The 18809-nt window shown below is 41.1% G+C and overlaps 1 protein-coding gene across 1 annotated transcript in view; it reads left to right on the forward strand.

Moving 5' to 3' along the window:
- The first annotated feature begins 2073 nt into the window (after positions 1-2073).
- CUNH4orf19 (chromosome unknown C4orf19 homolog) overlaps positions 2074-18809 on the forward strand; it is a 58427-nt gene continuing 41691 nt past the window's right edge. Inside the window, exon 1 of the mRNA XM_067551576.1 lies at positions 2074-2127. The gene's annotated coding sequence lies outside the window, so the exon portion shown is untranslated. The remainder of the gene's footprint in view (positions 2128-18809) is intronic.

The following is an 18809-nucleotide window of genomic DNA, read 5'->3' on the forward strand; positions in this document are numbered from 1 at the left end:
AAGGGACTGATGATTTCTTATGTTTGCCACCAGAACCTTGAAGTTGAAACCTTCATCATAGTTTAATGTAGGCTTTTTTACTTAAACCTTTCCTGATTCTTAACGCCTATTTTCAGCAATGCTAAAAACTTAAGTGGAGGAAATAAGTGTGACAAATAGCTGTTGCAGAAGTTACTGGAGATAGCAAGCAGTCTGAAAACTCAGCTATGCTTAGCCTTTAAATAACATACTTTCTCTGTTTAAATTAAGCACAGCCAAAGCAATTTTTGTTAATTTGGTAACTGGAATCTTATGTTTAGCCTTTGAATATGTAGCTAGAGAAGTGGTTCTCAGCCAGGAGTATGCCCTGAGGATACGCAGAGTACATCAGGGGTACATCAACTACTCTAGATATTTGCCTAGTTTTACAATAGGCTAAATTAAAAAGCACTAGCCAAGTCAGTAAAACTATAATTTCACACAGATAACGACTTGTTTATACTGCTCTATATGGTATACACTGAAATGTAAGTACAGTATTTATATTCCAGTCGATTTAGTTTATAATTATATGGTAAAAATGAGAAAGTAAGCAATTTTTCAGTAATAGTGTGCTGTGACACTTTTGTATTTTTGTCTGATTTTGTGAGCAAGTAGTTTTTAAGTGAGGTAAAACTTGGGGTATGCAAGGCAAAGCAGACTCCTGAAAGGGGCACAGTAGTCTGGAAAGGTTGAGAACCACTGAACCAGAGAAAGAGGAGCTAAGAAATTGAGGCTAGGTGGCGCAGTTGTTTTACACATTAGTGCAGAGCCCTGTGTCCAGTTTACTGAGGCCACAAGTGAAATGAGTCTGATGTTGTGAAATCTATACAATCCCCAGTGCACATAAGAAAAATCACCATGAGACAACTCCTGCTCACCTGACATACATGAGTTGTCAATAGGATTCCGCACATGAGTAAGGCAAACAGGATTTAGCTCCACATTTTTTAGCATGATCAGTGTTCTCTTCCCACTGCGAGGACAAGCACTGCAGTAACCGGGGATTGCTAGTCAGATCAGTGGTGTGCTGGCAAAGTTGTATAGTCCCACCCATAGCTATTATTGTTTTCCAGTGCATGATAGCAATGTACCTACCAGTAGAGTAGCAGTACCCAGTATTATCAACCTCATTTTCACAAGCCCTAAAATGAAAACAAACAAATAGAAAGGATTTGGTAGAATATTTCCAAAGTCTCATCTGGTTAGAAAAAAGTGCATGTGCAGTTTTGGACCCACAACTCTGAAACAACCAACTGGGATTGTGCAGTGTTGCTGTGATGCAGCAAGTTCTTTCCAGGACTCAGCTTACAATTGCTAGGAACATCAGGAGTCAGTTTTTTAATGGATGTGAATGGGGAAAACTTAATATGACTGGCTTCCTGCAGGAATCCCTTAAAATCTCTCTTCTGACAACTAGGCACTCTCTCCGCATTGGAGTGGAACAAGTGAGCATTCTACTTTCATGTCATACCTGGGCAGTAATACCACACCCAGAAGGCAGCGGTTCCAAGAAAACAAATTACTTTTATGGACAGCTCTGATGTCACCCCTGTCGGCACATATCTCTGCAGCTGTAGGGCTGCAATCTGAGCAGCACCACTTAACATGGTGGTGACTACAATTCAGTGCTAGGTAAAAATACCTGATCTGAGAGGGAGACTTGCTGGTCAGCTTAGTTTGTGACTTGGTGGAATCGAATACATAGAATACTCAAAATGCAGTGATAGTCTGTGGGTACATAAATTATCTTGGAGATTTTTTTTTATACAAGTGACTATCCCATAGAATATTTTGGCACATTTTCTTATTTTATCCTGACTAGAAAACAAGGTTTGTCAGGTTTCATATCCAGCTTGCAGGCAAAGGGTTACAGATTCTAGGAAGTATTAAATGCAAACTTTAAAGGATTTTATTTTCATCTACAGTCACATGATACCTTCATAACCAATGACACTAACTACAGTGTCTCATTAAGAGGTCATGCAAATTCTCAGGCTAAACAAGGCATTCTTACATATTAAACATTCAAATGCAGAAACCGAGCTAAGCCATGGGAGATTGTAATCAGAAAAGAGCTGCACTTCCTGACCAACACAAAAGCCACAGGTAGGAAACGTTCTTGTTCTTTTAAGTTTTAAACTTCTAGGTGTTAATTGTACTTTCAAGAGAAATTGTTTCCAGGGCATTTACTGCACTCTGTTTAGTTTTAACTTTTAGAAAAATCTTTTTAATAGTTTCGTCCTGAAAATATTTGAGCTTGTTCATGTTTCACCTGTTGCAGGGACAGTATTGTTTTTCCAGACAGAGACATGGAGACCGCTTAGGAGAAAACCAAAGCAGATCAGAAAGCTTTTTTTAAACTAAACCTAAAAAGATTTTTTGTTTTAAGTTTTGTTATCTAACTGGTCATGTTAGCAGCTATTAGGGTGTATTTTTAAAATATAGCTACTACACTCTTTATGCCTGAAAACAGAGGATTTAGGGAAGGTCTGACTTTACTTATGCTTCCTGTGAATTGCATATTGTTTGAGTCACTTCAAGGAAAATGTAGTTTGGTGGATGTGACTGCTCACTGAAATTCGGTAATTCCAGTTTTCTCCCTTTTAGAATTTGGTGCACCTCTCTGAAAACTTGCAAGATAAATAAGAGGCAGGTGGGGTGGGAAACTTCAAAGATCAAAAGACAGAGCAGAATATAGAAATGGGTGGATGCAAATAGTGATTATAATACTCTGGTTAAAACCTGTGAAATCAGGGATGCAAGTCATAGCAAGCCATGCTAACTTACACATGGAATGGCATAAAGTTTCACTGATCTTGTCAATATTATGGAAGGTCATATTTTCACTTTTGTTGAAGAATTTTTCTAGTGTACCATATTAGGCAAAAACAGAAGTCTCTGACTTGAAGGTTTTTTCTTTCCACCAATGTTTTCCCTTAAACATCATACTTGTTTCAGATAATGCACTATCCACTCATCACTAAGTTCCCTTCGTAAGAATGCACTACACAGTCTTGTTTGACAATCTCTAGCTCTATTTTCCTTAAGGGATTCCTGTTGCTTCAAAGAAATGAGTAGTATTTATTGATTTATTCAAACTACAGTAGTCCTGGTGGAGAAGTAGTGGGTACAAGGAAGGTTTTTCTTCATCTTCCTGGGTAAAGATCTTAAGTGTTCTTTTGTCCCATCTACTACCAAGAGGTATTAAGAGAGAGAAGTAGAAGAGAATAATACTTATCACTTATGTTGCACTCTGCAGCCAAGCTTTCAAAGTGCTCTATGAAGGAAGATCACCCACATTTAATAAATGGGGAAAAAGAGTCACAGGGAGGTTATCAGCTACATTTTCAAAATTGGACTCTGATTTTCAGAGCTTCAGTTCACTCTGTAGGTGCCACATCTGAGACATCTTGGGTCTGATTTTCAGGCCCAAGATGTCTCAGTTGGATGTTTAACAACCTATAATCAGCCAAGATGGTGTCCACTTTTGAAATTCTAGCCAGAAGTGATTGGTGTAATGCCACACCGTGAGTCAGTGGCACAGCCAAGAACAGAATTCAGCCAGGTTGTTAAGGCCGTGGGGTCATATCGGTGTTTTGAGTGTATGTAACCCTTCAGAGAACGACATCGGGATATGTGGGATGGGGCTTTTGAAAACCATCATAGGCATAATCTTGCAGTCTTCACCCAGGAAAAACTCCCACTGATTCAAGATTAGACTTCAGGTTCCCACAGAGGGCACTTTAAAATTAAAACACATAAAAATTAAATAGTGATAAGCAAAGGGAATGGATTTTTTACATTTTCAAGTAGCCATCTTATTTCATACAATAAATCTCAAGAGTGACAGCTGAGATCAGGACAAATTTCATGACATGATTTGATGCTGTCATGTAAATATTCTAAAAACACCTGTCCTGTCCAATGACCTTTCAGAGACTGATGTTTGTGAAGAAGAAAAGTATTTGTTTAACTGTCACTACCAAAGTGTGTTTGTTTTGTTTTAGTTAGGGATTGGCCTTCAGATAGTCTAAATGAAATCCTGGCTAGCTTCAACCAATCATATACGTGTTTTATTCAACACCCCCCCCCCCCCCCCAAAAAAAAAAAAAAAAAAAGAAGAAGAAGAAAATTAGGAGTATTACTTTAACCATGAGGTATTTGCACTTATTGGGCCAGATCTCCAGCTGGTGTAATTTGGCACAGCTTCATTGATTTCAATATAGCTGACCCTTTAGAAGCAGGACACATTCAGTTGTGTGCCTCCCGTAGTACCTGAAGCATGGGTTTATGTCACTAACATGGCTGCACTACCTGATATTTTATTTAATCAATTAATTTATTTAGATTACCGTCACACCTAGGAGCCCTCGTCAGGAACTCGGATCTCATTGTGCTGGCTGCTGTCCCAACACAGAACAAAACGACAGTTCCCACTCCAAAGAGCTAACAGTCTAACTATATACATTATGATAGGCCATATTCTGCTCAAAACGATACAGGTGTAAATCTACAGTAACACCACTGATTTCAGAAGGGTTACTGTAAATTTACACAAATATAATTAAGAATAAAATTTAACCCAAATCCTTCACAAGATCAATATAGAAAATTCTTCAGGTTCATATAAGGGGTGTGTTTGTATAGCTGTACTTAGACCTGGAAAAAAAAAACACTGACTGCAAAAACTATCATCATCCCATTGTAGAGCTTTCAGTGGAAAAAGGGTACTGCATCTTTAAATGCCAATGTCTATTATGACCTTTATGTTTTAATTAATGTGTGTACACATTGGCTGGGTCATAGAAAACTCACATTTAGCAGCTTAGTCATTAAATCAGCTACATGTTTTATTATGTAAAATATTCTTAGCCAGTGAGCTTCAGAGGTATCATATTAAATTTGGTTGTGAAGTATAGCTGTTCCATGTCTTCAATGGTCATAATGCTTACAGATTTAGAAAGAAAGCATGATTTTTGAATGAGAGCAAAAGAACAGCCACAGTAATTTCCTAAGAAACCAGTGTAAATCATATAGATGCACTTAGCTTCTTCTTTAGCAGCTCAGCTGGTCTTTATAGCAGTAACTTAAAAATACCTACAGTAATTAGCATTTCTATTCTCCCTGTTTATGACACAGTTCCATTTAACTTCTTGCTTTGTCATTTCATTTAAGCACAGAGTCAAATGCAGTAGTGACTCATGGGACAGGCTTGGTAGATTCATACAAATCAAATACTTCCTTCTGGTATACAGGCAATGAGGAATTCTTGGAAATTAGCAATCTAGGGCCAATTTTTAGAGGAGGGTCCAAAGAGGCAGCAGTGTTGAACACAAACCTTATACAATTACAGCATCACCTCTTCTGCCTGTTTTCTATTTCACTAGTAATACTGTGGTCTGGGGATAGTGTTGCTGTTACAAATGTCACAAAATATTTCACAGCCCATTACAGTATATCCATACACACACCCAAGTGCACAGCTTGGGGTAAAGAAGGATCTACAGGTCATGTTTCAAGGAGAAAGCTTTGTGCTCGAGGAAGCTGGGTGGTTCAAGGAGCAGGATTTAGTTACTTTATCATAGAGGGTTAGGGATAGAGCTGTGCTAAAGTGGGTGATCTCAATCCCTCCTTTACTCAGTGTGTTTGCATTAGATTTGTATTTCCCAAGGTTCGCTTTGAGCTTGGGGGGAAATGTAAGTACAGGAGCAGTCCCACTGATTTAAAATCAGTTACTCGGAAGATTAAAAAGTAAGCATATGCTTAAGTGCTTAGCTGGATTGGGGCCAAAGTGCTCAGTAATTTGCTGGGTACAGCCCTTACGCCCCAGCAAGGAGAGGCAAAGGCCAGAGGGGGACAGAGAAAGTGTGGGAGAAGTGTGGGATTTAAGGACTGCAGGGAATGGCCTGGAGAACATAAAATAAAAGAACAGAAAAGACAGGAGGGAAAGTCTACAGAGCAGTTGGCACCCAGAAGGAGATTGTAAAACGCCCTCTCAACTAAACAAGCAGACAGTGAGGTCTGAGGATAAGAACATAAGAAAATAAGAATGGCCATAGTAGGTCAGACTAATGGTCCATCTAGCCCAGTATCCTGTCTTCCAACAGTGGTAAATGCCAGCTGCTTCAGAGGGAATGGACAGATCAGGTAACCATCGAGTGATCCATCCCCTGTCACCCATTCCCAGCTTCTTGCAAACAGAGGCTAGGGACACTTCAGAGCATGGTTTTGCATCTCTGCCCAGTCTGGCTAATGATGGACCTATCCTCCATGAACTTATCTAGTTCTTTTTTGAACCCTCTTATAGTCTTGGCCTTCACAACATCCTGGGATGATGTGTGCTACAGGCATGCTCTTAACAATATGTTCTCATTTGAACGTATGCGAGGGCCTGCACGTATTGGGAGGCAATGTGGTCTAACGGCTAGGTTAGATTAAGAGTCAGAAGAGCAGGTTTTGTTCCTGGCTCTGCCACTGCCCCACTGTGTGACTGTGGGCAAGTCACTCTGCCTGTTTCCCTCTCACCCTCCTGGCCTGTTTCAATAATAAGCTCTTCAGGGTAGGGGTGGTCTCTTTGTACAGTGCACAGCACAATGTCCCCGCTGGCTCGGGTCTGGAGGTGCTACTGTGATACAAACAAAACGAATTGCAACACAGACAACTGACACCACAGGAGGAATGTTAAGCAGACATATTATAAACACCCCGCTTGCAATTTAGCCAGGACACCAGGACTAACACCTCAATTCCTATATCCTGTCTGTCTGTCTGCCTGAGGATTGTACACTGGCATTCATAACCAGAATATCTGAGATCAATATCCTCAGTGAACAAGATGGAGTTTCTGGCTGTCCTTCCCACTTTGGGAAGACAAAACTCTGCATGAGGTGGTGGCGTTTGTTCTTTCTGTCACAGTGCTACAGAAGTGCCATGGGATTTTTAATTCAAACTAACGGCCAGAATTTCAGTCTAACTTTTCACCTAAAAAAAAAGGTATATAACACCATGCAGGAGTACTGGTTCCATACTGTCTCACAGGCAGAGGTCCATGTCCTGAATTAGCAGCACCCCATCCAACAGCACATGGTTTATCTCTCATCTAAACAATGGCCTGCTCTAATGATGTTTAGTTTAGGGGAACTCGTAAGAACACAGCCCAAATGTATGGCTGCAAGCAACAATGCCAGTGGTCAGAGAATGGTGGATTATTGTTGTGTTAGAGAAGGCTAGCACTGAGAAGCAGCAGACAAAGTTAGAGAAGATGGGACTGAAGTATAGAGTGTTTTTCCTTGCTGAAAGGCTGATGTCCAAGTAGGCATCAAGAGGGATTTAGAGGAAGGGTTGAAAAGGATGATTTGCAGTCAAAAAGGTGGCAGTGATATTGCTACGGATACTAACAATCTTTCTGGGGATTGAATCCAGCATGCTTTCACTTAGACATGTGAAAGTACTAATATTTTGTTATGAATTGATCACATTGCTTGGGAGAACATGAATTAAATGCTTAAGCGGTAACAACAGAAAATAGAGAAAAAGAAGAAGTTTCTCTTAATGGCTGACCTTTGTCTCCTCCACTTTTTCGCCAGCAATCTATTTAATTCCCTATCCCTTATATTAGCCATAAATAACTGCCTTGGAAGTGCAGATGCTTTTTGCCCAGGTTACAAAAAAGTTTTATAGGTCTATGTTCTGTTGTAAGTTGACGTGTAAAATTATTCTGCGGTTTGGGGAAAAAAAGAAGTAGGGGGCTTCTCATGTCTCACGTTATTCAATATCACTGTATGGCTACTTTGGAATCCTCCCCATTCATTTAAAAGAGATGCGTATTTTTATTAAGTTAAATAGTGGGCCAAATGATATACAAACACAGCATATGCAAATATGATTCCTAGCTATAGCAGACCAGTCCTCTTGACCTCTATGCTTGTTACTCAACTATTGCAGTAAAGAATCATACTCAAAGATGAAGGCAAAGCAGTGTGTTCTCAATCTTTTTTCAGTCACCCTGAGAAGCAGTTAGGGTTTTATCCTACCTCACTAAAGCCAACAGGAGTTTTGCCATTGACTTCAGTGGAAGCAGGATCAGACCCTTTTACAGCTGTGTATAGGTAGACTCCATGCAGAATGTCCGAGTGCCATCACAAAAGCCACTCAACAACCAGCTGAAAGAAGAAACAGAGCTAAAGCAGAGATCACTGTACTGCAGGTGCACAAGCTTGCCTTGTGACTCCGCTCCACCATATCAGTGGGACTTCTGCGTATCTTCCCCATCTACTACGTCTCCCCATCCCTCCACCACGGCTATACCACACTCGGGGGATAGGTGCTATTTCTGAGGTGTGGCATCTGGGTGCGAAGACACCTTGCTCCTGGCAGATTGCTGCTGATCTTGCCTGCCATGTGCTCATTTGGGGATCCCTGGTGTTTGCTCTGAGGTGACCACAACAGCCATGTAAACAGAGAAGTTCACTAAGTCTGACTGGCATGTATAGAATCACATTATGATTCCCACAGTCACCAGGCACCGTCAGGCTCTGGATACGTGGCCCCTCTGATAGCCTGTCACCCCCATCCCGGACAATACCATGGTATTCGCTGCTCTTCTAAGGCTGACCTTCCATCCGCCCTGGGAGCCATTTTGCATCCTTGCTTTGTCAGCAATTCCTTGGGGGTTGCCTTACTTTTGTGCACTTGTTAATGCCTGAGCTCTGCCAATGTCCTGCTCCCCGTTTTGGGCTGCCCATGCCCTTCCAGCAGCTGTACTCACCAGAGCAGTGCTGCCTGCACAGGGGAAAGCTGTGGGCAGACTAACTGTGGTGCAGTTTCCTAGCACTGGCCTTGCATTCAGTGCAGCAGATGGGGTGATGATAGGGTCCAATGTCCACAGCTCTGCTGCCTATTACACTTTTTATGCTTCTTAGCAACTCAACAATGCCATGTACTTAATGCAGTTTCCCTCACCAGATAAAATGTTATTGGCTCTTAACTCCCCTGAACAGGAGCCTGATTGTGATCTCACTTGCACAGTTCTAACTCCACTGATTCAAAAGAGTTACTCCTGTAATATACTCTTGTAAGATCAGCATACAGCCCTGTGGATTTCAGACTCTTGAAGAAAACTGAATGCACTGCACCTTTATAACTCAATGGGAAAAGAGATTATTGTGTCTTTAAAACTGAAGGCAGCTTTTTCATTGTCCTTATGCCTCTCTTTTGGGTTTGCCTGCTTTGGGTGGGGCATGGAAAAAACAATATTTACCTGCTATGTAGCTCTATTCTTCATGTATTTGTTTTTGTATTATCTTCCCCATGTGAATTTAGCAGATGTCGCATGGATTGATGTCAGCCTTTTGCTTCAGTTGTTGGAATACATGTTCATCTCTACTAAATATTAGCAGTCAAATAGTGAATAGGCTATGTCTGTGTAATTAAGATACGCATTGAAATGCCAGCAGTATATTCACAGGCAAAGATGCTCAAACTATGGTAAGAGCTAAAACTACCATCCCCAAACACAGGACTCTCAGAGGCACAAGAAGCTACTGTCACATACATGTACAATTTTCATTCTTAAATTCTTGTTTAACTAAAACCATATGAAACATTTTCCATTTGGATGAATATAATTCATTTGCTAGAGCATTGGTCCAGTTAAAAATGTTAAATAGCAGGTGCAAGTCCAACAGTTTAGCAATGTGTTTAAATAAAAGTGGTATAACCTTTATAGATTACTTCTACAGAGAGCACAAGCTGCTTACTGATTCTCTAAAGCACAGAATTGTCAACCAAAATGCAATTGTTTCACAACATGCCTTTGAATCAGATTCTGCTCCCATTAAAACGATGACAAAACTCCCATAGACTTCAATAGCGGCTGCTGAAATACTCAGCACTTTTGAAAAGCAGGTCACTTATTTTGGGTCTTCGATGAGGATTTAGAAGCTATTATTTATTATTAAATAAATTATAATGAGCAAAAAATAAGTAAAAAAGCTTCCAGTTTTTTCAGTCTTATCCTAAATTATTGTTCTCTGCTTCTGCTGTCGGTTTGTATAAATATCTAGGCACTGCATTTACATCTGTATAGCAGTCAGGGATCACTTTCCTGTAAATTGAAATGTATTGGGCAAAATGAAAACAAGCCCCAGCTAATTAGATTACTATTAACTGAACCTTATTGATTGATTTAAAAGTTACAAAATAAATAAACCTCCATTCAGTCAGAAAGCAATCAGTTCAATAGCGCATAGTATCATTTTCCTGAATAAGATGATTTCTAAACACAGGACAAAGTGTACAGTAAAAGGAGACATTTCAATGACTGGGGCTTTGTTGTCACAGCCACTGTCATCGTCTTGCACTTATACGCTTTGAAGCACTCATGCCTGCACTGCATAGTTCCAGCTGAGTACGGGTGATGTGGTTCTGGAGTTACACCTATAAAAATGTCTATGCACCCCACCTCTCCAATCCGTTTCAACAGTTTCTGAGATGGAGCATGAACAGTGCAGTGGTCTCTAAGACAGCCAAGTTCCAAACCAAGGAGGGTTTTGTAGATCTATGCTTGAATTGCGCCCAGAAACAAAGTGGAAACCAGCAGGGTTGGTTGAAAATTTTGCATCGAAACTTGGGTTTTCAATGAAACAAAAGAAAATGTTTACTGAAAAGCAAAAATTGAAAAATGTTGGCTGAAAAACAAAATAAACAAACAAAAAGTCAGTTTTCATGCTTTTGGCTTTTCAACAAAGCTGAAATTTTCCTCAAAAAATTTTCAACCAGCTCTCGAAACCCATCCAGTCTATGGAGTAAAGGTATAATACACTAAAAGGCTCAAATACCACTGAAGTCAATGGAAAGGCTCACTGATTTCAGTGGGCTTTGGATCAGGCCCATAGAGGAAATTCTGCCAAGTAAGTGGTCAGCCATATTTTGCATTTGTTTCATGTAGTCTTCACATATAGCCCGATATGGGACCCACTGTAGTAATCCTGCCTGGAGAATACTCATGAACTACTGTGGTGAGGTCGAGATCAACCAGGCATATGGAGGGTTGGAGGAAAAGTCTCTTGTCTATTCCTGCTACCTGGAAATAGTGGCAGGAATCTATCAAGACTTGGAGATTGTGAATCTTGTTAATAAAAGGCGGACATCTGCCTTCAATGGGGAAACTAAGCAAACCTCCCACTGAAGTCAATGACTAGTGCAAAGACTGCAGGATAAAGTCCTTTAATAGAGTAATGCTATCCGGTAATTTATAGAATTAAGTCATACCAGTGTAAACTGTGCTTTAACATCTATGGCAAAATGTCTGCTATGAAGATTTACACAGCATCACTACATCAATGAAGTTAGACCGATGCAAATTTATCTAATGGAGACAGGACCTAAGACGTTAACAATAATACCTAGCACTTATAGAGCACTTTTCATCAGAGGAAACCAAAGTACAGAGAGAGACATGAAGTGACTTACCCAAATTCATCCAGCACCACATTAGCAGAGCCAGGACTATAACTCAGGCCTTCTGAATCCCAGTCCAGGGCTCAGTCCACTAGGCCACACTGCCTCAATACACATTTAATTTCTTATCATGAAAATGTACATAGGTGTTACCAATAAACAGTCTTTGCTCCCAAGTAGGGGTATCTGCCATGCTAAAATACCACCTGAAGCACATTTTTACAGCCAAGATATAAATACTTTGAAACAAGGGTTTCTACTAGAAATGCCAACACAATAGTTACTACTGTAGCATCATGAGCTATTTCACTATAAAAGCAGTCCCTCATGTCATATTTAACTGTGAAATTCTGGTTGATAACTTCGGTGAATAGAGCCTATTCTTCTCTTGAAAAGAAATGGCTTAGTTGGTAGGCTTGATTCCAAACATTAAGTCTCTTAAAGGAACAAATGCTCTTCTATAGCTTTTAAGCATTGTTTCAGTGTGAGACTAAAAAGAGACTGTACATATAATTAAGATAAGAAATCAAGCACATTACAGTTCAATAGCACAATGGAAATGCAACTGTATTTCACTGCCATCTCTCAACTACAATACTTGAGCCACATGTGGACAGCTTTCAATACTACGGTCAACACTATGGATTTGCCATGTGTTTAAGAAATAAATACTCTAATTACAACATAAAGACACTTTATTCTTATTCTCTAAGTCATTGTGACCAATCATTCTCTTAACCATCCTCTCACCACTCAATGTCTTTCAGAGAAATGGCTTTAAAAAAATCAACTGGAAAAGTTCACAGCCTTTACAAAGAGCTACTGATTAAATTACCCTATGCTTTACACAGTCATTCAAATGCTGTATTTTTTTTTTTTAAAAAGACTACCCCAAAGATTCAGTTAAATACAATTCTGGAGTGGGAATAAAATAATGGCACATGAAGGCATCTTTAGGTAAAGTTAGTATTGCAGGTTCTTTTCTCAGAGGATTTCACACATGACAATAGAGAGATAAGACGGGTGAGGTAGTATCTTTTATTGGACCAACTTCTGTTGGTAAGAGAGAGAGGCTTTCGAGTTTACACAGAGCTCTTCTTCAGGTCTGGGGAACTCAGACTGTCTGAGCTAAGTACAAAGTGGACCAGATTGTTTAGAATAAGTAGTTAACATATATTTCAAGGAGCCATTCCCAGATCAATAGTTCAATTAAGTTTCAGCTACAGAATATCTAATCCACATATTTTCATGGGCAAATAAAAAGGACATTTAAAAGTTACTGTTTGCTAAAATCATGTATGGCTCCCTTAATTCCAGCTCAAAATTTCCATTGACACACAGTTCATTAGTACAATAGTACACAGTGTATCCTATTGCAGAGTCTACATAATTTTATTCCTTGCATTTATGAGTGAGTTTGTTTTTGAAAGACAAAATAGAAGGAAATGGAGCAGGGGATTTTGAGTGCCTAATATGTTCAAACGCCAAGTCTTTTGCTGCAGGATCTTACTGTTGGTGAGCTGCTGCTCCCCCTATGCTCCTCCGGCCACATAAAAACACTCACGCAACATTACTAGGAAGGCAAAAACAATAACGGCAAGAAAAGATCTACATGTATTATATCAATTGAGAATGGCCTGTGTTTTCATTTTGATTATTTGATCCTTCTGAAATGACCGCAGAGGTGAACAGGCCTATTAGCACATATGTAATTCCCCATACAGGTTACAAAATAGCCTCAGCATTAAGAGTTGGCTCCAACTCCCACTGAAGTCTTTCTGCTGATTAAAACAGGAGTAGGATCAAACGCAAATGGCCTAGTACTCCAAGATGATGAACAAGTTTTGTGTTACTTACTCAGATTTCTTCTTTGTAATCCTACAAAATACCAGCAAGGATAAGAAAATGCAATGAATATTTATGTTAAAATAGACATTTTCCATTCTGATTTCTAGTCTCCACTTCATAAAGAGGTGTGTGGGGAGAGTCTGGGCTTGTTTTTTGATAAGCTAGGCTGCATCTGATTGTTGTTTAAAGTCAGAGGGCAGCTCATTTGCACCAAACATCTTCCTGTTGTCTTTGAGTCCCTTTTTGTGTACTTCTTCCAGCCCATCCCCTCTATTCATTTCTTTCCCAGGCAGAATGCCCAGAGAATATACCCTCTGTGCAGCCTTTTGTCAAACATTCTAGCAACCATGCATATGGGAGAAGGGCAGTTGCCAAGTTATAGTGCTTTATCCTTCAATCCTGCCAAGCAAGCTTCTTTTCCGGCTTGAGCAGCAAGTTTACAGCACATATTTGGGGGGGATCATATCATGTCTTCTTTACAAGAAGCAAACATGTTCCAGGAACTTTTCATTCTGTTTACATTCCAGCTTTAAGATGTGATTGTTGTTTACAACCCACCCAAAAGTTTTTCCTGGCTGTCAGCCATGCAAATGTCATCTCTTCATCTCTGTTATCTACCTAAGTCCCCTTTGAAATAACAAACCAACAGAAACTCATTTTTCCCCTAGATCCTATTTACTCTTCGAAGAGCTAGGAATTTTTCTTTTTTTTCCCCAAAATCCTGTTAAGTCTCTTAAAGGCTGTCTCAGGATTTTGGAGTCTGTAGATCTTTAATTCTGTAAATCTCACGATACTTAGCACTACTAACCATATCATTCCAGCCTGATGTGAAACAGGTGCTAAATTTGCTACAAACAAATTGGGTTTCATGTAGCCAGCCCCAGAGATGAGCACCTCAAGCGCATACAGGCTTATCTGAAAGTCTGGGATTCACAGCACTCCTAATAGTAGCAGAAAATGAGTATTTGTTAGGCTAAAACAAACCTGACTGAACTTCTCTGAAGCAGGTTTACTGCAGATAATCCAGCAGTGGTATGCTCTCCCTGCTACAGGGCTGGTATTGTTATGTACTGTTCCATGAAAGAGCCTAGATTTATATGTTCTACCCTCAGCATGAAATAAAGTTAATCATAGACTGAGATTTCTTTGTTTAGTAAAACAGATCTTTCTGGCCAATTCAATTCCTCTTTGTTTTATCTCACACCCTGACGGCATGCAGTATTGCTCCTCTTGTTGAGCCCAATGTGCAGAATAGCATTTGGACAATTTAACAGCTCCCCCCTGCAATTAACGTAAAACTCTAACCTAACTCACCAAGATTTCATCAGAGTCGATTTTTTATTTCAGTTCAAACAACCCATCCATGTGAGATTGTGAACCGTTGCCCTCCAGGACTTGTACTTCATTGCTGTTGGGTCTTTCTGCTTTCCTTACCCACATGGCATGCTCAAGGAGCAGGGGAAACCAGTCTCATGCTGGCAAGGGCAGCAAATCATTGATGCCAAAAACTCCCACATGGTTTAGAAGGAAACAATGGCACACAAATCCCCTCCCACCTGGCACAAGCTGCCCAATTTCCAGGGAGAACCCAGAATGGCTTCCATAAGGTTGAGAAAAGGGTGTTGGGAATGAGTTTGTTGCAAAGCTGCCATCCCTCCCTTCCCTTGCCAAGTTCCTGCAAATGCAGATTTTTTTTTCTACCCTCCACCCATGGAAGGAGAAGGCAAAAATGCCTGTGAGCATGTTATCTTCTAGCTTTGCAGAAAACAGAATGCTCCTGGGGCACAGCCCCATAATCCCTGAAAAAGCCCATTCAAGAAAGTTTCACTGAAACTATCCATTTTCTTCCAGTAAGCCGCACTCAATTACTATTCCAAGAAAGAGTAACACAGACAACCCTGGAACGGCCAACATTTCCATCAACGGGGCTTTGTCAAAGGCCTGTGGACAAAGGTATGCCTGAGACAAAGGCCTGTGCTAGACCTTTCTTTGTCCTGCATATGTGTTCCTTTTGCTCAGAGTAAGGATTAAATAGCTCTTAATGGAAGTAAAGACTGTAATTTATTCCAATGAAGCTTTCATCAACGGCTCTTTTTGAGGCATTTCAGTGAAATGCATGAGGTTGATGCTGAGTTTTTTTGTAACTTACAGTATTATTTATATGGGGTACATTCTGTCCTGGGGGTTGGTGCCCTCCTGTCCCACTACCCAAAAGAAAAGGGAGAAACTTACTTTATGAAACTGGCATTTGGGATTTTTTTCCCTTTTATAGGCCTGGCTGTTCCCATTCAGCTGGGCTTGCCAGAGACACCACAATTATCCTTAGATTTACAGTATGTCGTTGCTTATTTTTATTTGTACTATGTTAACATCTATAGGCCCCACCTGAGCTCAGAGTCTCATTGTGCTAGGTGTCAGAGAAGTGACATAGTAAGAAACATTCTGTTCCCCTGAAAGCTTACAGTCTAAATAGACAAGACAGGCAAAGGTGGGAGATTAGGAACTGAGGCAGAGAATGATGAAACATAAAATCAAAAAGGAAGTCTGGGACAGAACAACGAATTGAACCCCAGTTTCTTAAGTCCCAGACCAGTGCTTTAACCACAACCTTCCACCTCACCATCCTTGCTCTGTCCAACCCACATAGCTAACTGACCTATTATTGTCTGTCTCCCACTCTAATCACCTAGCCTTCTTCTGTGCAGATGACCTTTTCCTGATCTAATCTTTCAAGTTCCACACTTCTTTCAGATCTAGAAAACCTACTCCTCAAATCAGTATAAGCACAGATGAATCACCTAAGGTGATAGACAAATAAAAAACCAGTGACCTTCCAAAATAGTTTGCATTGACTAACAGTGCTTTGTGTTGGTCTGAAAACAGAACACGTAGCAGGATTCTTTTCACTCTTCTTTGCACGAGTCTATAACAAAAACTGGGGTTTAAGGTACGGTTCCCAGGCACCCAGTTTTCAATGGGAAAGTCCAGTTTTGAGAGGACTTGTACAGTCTCCGATCAGAAGTACTGACCGGACACAAAAATTCCAGTTAACACAATATTCCAGGGCTGTAACTAGGGCAGGGCAAGAGGGGAAGCTGCCCCAGGTGCAGAGCCAGCTGGGGGTGCAAAAATGAGATGGCACAGGATTGGGCCCAGCAGCATCAGCCCCCTCTTTGCCACTCCCTCCCCCACACAGGATCGGGCACGGAGATGTCAGCCAGGCAGGCAGACTAGTGCATCAGGTTCAAAAATATTTTTTAAAACCTCTACTGTCTCTGATGCTTTCTCCAGCTTCTCAGTCAAAACCTCTAGCTCTCACCTGGCTGCAGGTATTTATTCAACTATGGTCAAAGGCTTTAGTCCTCAACGGGGCACACTAGTGGTCCATGCACCCAGGATGTCTTGGAAGGAGATAATTTCAACAGATGCTGAGGACCATGCTTCAAAGTCTCCACCCAGCTAGTGGGGTCAGAACAGTTCTGTGCACAGTGGACTGGTTTTCTTTTGGGTATTTTTGTCTTTAGGAAATCCCCCCAAAACATACTTTTATATGGGCAAACAAAATGATGTGGTAGTTACAGCATTTTTAAGGCTATTTCATACAACAGAGGCTGCCTGAGATAAAGAAGGAATATATGGAAATTAAATGATTAACTCTGCCTCTTAACATGTCATTTGTGGTGTTGGAAAGTTTTGTTACAGAGGAAAGGTAGAAATAAGCCTGATAAACGTAAACATCCTTTTTCAACCTCATGGCCAGCTTTGTATCTCAAGAGCTGTTCTTCCAGTGCAAGCACAGCAAAGGACAATGATAAGGTTCAAATTCCCTTTCTAACTGGCAAAAATGTTTCCATCTCATCAGGCCCATTCCTCCCTCCCTGATTTCCCTCTAGAGGACTGAGGGTGTTGTGTGCAACCTGATTTGCCATCCTGTTTGTTAGGTTCATTTAAAATATAGGGCTGGTCAGAAAAATGTCAATGAAAACCTTTGTCACCATTTGCCAATTCATCAACACTGAAATGTTCCACAAGACTAGGCGTAAAATTCCATCAGAAACCTGCCTGCTCTCTGTCTGGAACCTTGGCATCCCACTTGGTGGACTGACGGGGCCGGGGAGCCAAGAACCTGGAAGCCCAGATTTCAGGCTTCACAGCCAGAAGCACTTGGAGTGCTGGTTCCCAGGCTCTCTGGCACCTCAGAAGGCTACCTCTGAATTGGGACTCCCCTGGCTTCCATGATCCTCTGTTCTGGGGCAGCCCACAATGCCAACTGCTCCAAAGGCTCCCAGTAAACCTGAGTGGAGAACAGTAATTTCATCTGGCTGAGAATTTCAAAAAAATTTAGTTTTCATTCCAAACTGGAACAAAACTAAATTTTGAAATCACAAAATCATCCATGAAACAGAATTACTATTCTCCGCTCAGCACTATTAAAATACATCATCCATTAAACGTATCTAGTTTATGTGATTAGCTTTAGCTTGCATATTAGTGGAGAATTTCTACTCTGGGGCACTGTGAGCTGGTGTCAGGGAATCTAACACATTAAGACCCCAGTCCTGCACTAGGATCCACCAGAACAAACCTCTATGCCTGCAGAGTCCCAAGACTCCACACAGGCACAGAGGTCCATACTAGCAGATCCCAGTGCAGGATCAGGGCCTAACACTTAGAATCATAGAATCATAGAATCATAGAATATTAGAGTTGGAAGGGACCTCAGGAGGTCATCTAGTCCAACCCCCTGCTCAAAGCAGGACTAACCTCTGCTATATCATCCCAACCAGGGCTTTGTCAAGCCGCAGCTTAAAAACCTCTAAGGATGGAGATTCCACCACCTCCCTAGGTAACCCATTCCAGTGCTTCACCACCCTCCTAGTAAAAAACTTTTTCCTAATGTCCAACCTAGACCTCCCTCCCTGCAACTTGAGACCGTTGCTCCTTGTTCTGTCATCTGCCACCACCGAGAACAGCCTAGCCCCATCCTCCCTAGAACCCCCTTTCAGGTAGTTAAAGGCCACTATCAAATCCCCCCTCACTCTTCTCTTTTGCAGACTAAACAAGCCCAGTTCCCTCAGCCTCTCCTCATAAGTCCTGTGCTCCAGCCCCCTAATCATTTTTGTTGCCCTCCGCTGGACTCTCTCCAACTTGTCCACATCCTTTTTGTATTGGGGGGCCCAAAACTGGACACAATATTCTAAATGCGGCCTCACCAATGCCGAATAGAGGGGAATAATCACTTCCCGTGACCTGCTAGCAATGCCCCTCCTAATGCAGCCCAATATGCCATTGGCCTTCTTGCCAACCAGGGCACACTGCTGACTCATATCCAGCTTTTTATCCACCGTTACCCCCAGGTCCTTTTCTGCAGAGCTGCTGCCCAGCTCGTCGGTCCCCAGTCTATAGCTGTGCATGGGATTCTTCCTTCCTAAGTGGAGGACTCTGCACTTTTCTTTGTTGAACCTCATTAGATTTCTTTT

The sequence above is a fragment of the Emydura macquarii genome, unplaced genomic scaffold, assembly GCF_026122565.2.
Source record: "Emydura macquarii macquarii isolate MOO-44397 ecotype Brisbane River unplaced genomic scaffold, CSIRO-AGI_Emac_v2 contig_1353, whole genome shotgun sequence".
NCBI classification, from domain to species: domain Eukaryota; kingdom Metazoa; phylum Chordata; order Testudines; family Chelidae; genus Emydura; species Emydura macquarii.